Below are 1,810 nucleotides of genomic sequence, written 5' to 3' on the forward strand. Positions count from 1 at the left end.
TCCTACATCATTACCCATCCTTCCCTCTCCATCCCTCCACTATTTCTCCACCTCTTCTCCATCCTTCAGAGCCTGGGTAAGTATCCTCAGATGGGGTTGGGGACTGTGTCCCCCAAAGTCCTGCCTTCACCTCTGTCATTTCTCAGATATCATGATGTCACCTCTTCACCTCATTGTTGTTGATCTCTTCCTCCAGATTTGGGAAGGGTAACATCAATCATTTCCTTGGCTCCGTGTCATTGGTCTAGTGTAAGGCTTACCCTGGAGTGGCTCAGAGAGCTTGTGAAATCATGGGGCAGTTTGGTGTTGCTCAAAATGAGCGTTTGCTCAAATAGAAAGGTCTGGACTGAAGCAAGGAGGGGGGGGTGTATAAACCGTGTGCCCACCCCCATGGGAAAGCAGGCTTAGGGCACACATCACAGGCTTCACATAAGCCTACCAAAGAAATCGGGGAGACAGCTCGTCCTGCCACATCAGGAAGAGTACACCAGGGTCCGGAAACCTAGGACTACAAAGTCCACCTACAGCCTAGTAATGGGGAAGAGGGATAGGGGTGGGGCAAGGGGCAAGGGTGGAGTATTGAGGAAAGCTTTGCTGAAGGGACATCTTCAGCAAAGACTTCTGGGAAGATGATCAGAGCCCACACTATAAATGGCTGGGCTATTAGGTTTCCGAATTGCTCAGAACCTACCCCTAGAATTGCCAAATTAAGTCCCTGTAGTGAGCAAGCAAGCCTAAATTAAGCCTATTCATTAGAAGGTACAGGTTTTTCTAACCTCAGACTCTCCAGCCTGTCCTCCCAGAGCTGGCAATGGAAGCTTAAAAAAGGTGATTCCCAGTCAAGGTGGCATTGGTGTCTCCCAGATCTTGGGGACAGTGTGGTAGAAACCGAGGCTGTGGAGATGGCTGGGTGGGTTCTCTAGGTGGCCGCACACAGATCCAGTTAACAGGCCTCTGTACACTATCTCTTCACTGCCTTTAACTTGACCTGGATAGGGAGAATGGGGAGCTGGGGCTGTGGATGGCTCAGCCTGGCTATCCTGAGCATTTCTGCAGGGTGGCAGAGAACCTGAGTTCAGGTTCTGCCTCGTTACTCATCCCTGTGAGGTTCTGGGGGCAGATTGCCTTCCTCGAGCCTCGGAGGCCTCTCCAGAGTCACGGGGGCGAGAGCGGTAAATCCTACGTTGTTTGACGTAAATGATGTCACAGGCCATAAAGCATATCTGACACCGCAAGCACTTGCACACGTGGGTAGGATAAACGGTTGATTTGTCTTTCACTGTATGGGTTAGGCCTTCCCAGACAACGGGCCAACTTGGCAATCTGACTGCAGTCTTGGATCCCTTTGGAGGTGAGGCCGTTCATGTGGCCGCAAGAATGGGGAGAGAATGCTAGCCTGGAGTCCAAGTCCTGGCTTCCAGTTCTGGGACCGCTACTAACCCCCTCTGTGCCTCCAGGTATGTTAGCTCCAGCTTTCCTCAAAACCCGGATTCCCTGAAGTAGGGCTGGCTGGCCACAGGAAGGCCCCAGGCCCCGGGGAAGGACTTTGAGGCTGTGATCACCACCACTTGGCTAACTTAGTTCCTCTCCTTGGGCTCAGCACCACGTAGCTGCTGAAGGGGTGGAGGTGCTACCTGTAAAAACAGCCTGCTGGGGGCCTTAGGAGTAAGGGTGCAAGGAGGCTGCAAGACCTATTCATGTTGCTGACCGAAAGCTGCAAGCCCTCTGTGCACCTTCTAAATTCAAGATGAAGGCCTCGATCTGCCTAGAAGGTTCCCTGGAAATGGGCGGTGAAGTCAACAGGCAAGGC

Source organism: Myodes glareolus, chromosome 24 (assembly GCF_982192425.1).
Source record: "Myodes glareolus chromosome 24, mMyoGla1.1, whole genome shotgun sequence".
In the NCBI taxonomy this organism is placed as follows: domain Eukaryota; kingdom Metazoa; phylum Chordata; class Mammalia; order Rodentia; family Cricetidae; genus Myodes; species Myodes glareolus.